We start from the raw sequence: 331 nt of genomic DNA on the forward strand, positions 1-331 counted from the left end.
GCCCTTGGTGCGGGCTCTTGCCTCGACCACCATCAGCAGAAGATGGCCCCTACGTCGAACACCATCGATACATGCCGGGCCTTGGTGTGGGCACATGCCTCGAGCTGGTGCGGGCGGTTGCCTCGACCACCATCGGCTCGCGTTGGCCCTTGTTGCGGGCACATGCCTCGACCACCATCGGCACCTGCGCACCCTCGGTGTGGGATTTGCTTGTTTGGAAAAAGTGTCCCCGTTTCAGACATTTTAACGTCTACTGGTAGCATATCTGTAAAATCTCTAATGCTCTTTAGGGGGTGGTGGTCCGGCACCCCCTCTCCCCCCCCCCACGGGG

The sequence above is a fragment of the Durio zibethinus genome, unplaced genomic scaffold (assembly GCF_047325235.1).
Source record: "Durio zibethinus cultivar Kanyao isolate XHJ-2024 unplaced genomic scaffold, ASM4732523v1 HiC_scaffold_3, whole genome shotgun sequence".
NCBI classification, from domain to species: Eukaryota; Viridiplantae; Streptophyta; class Magnoliopsida; order Malvales; family Malvaceae; genus Durio; species Durio zibethinus.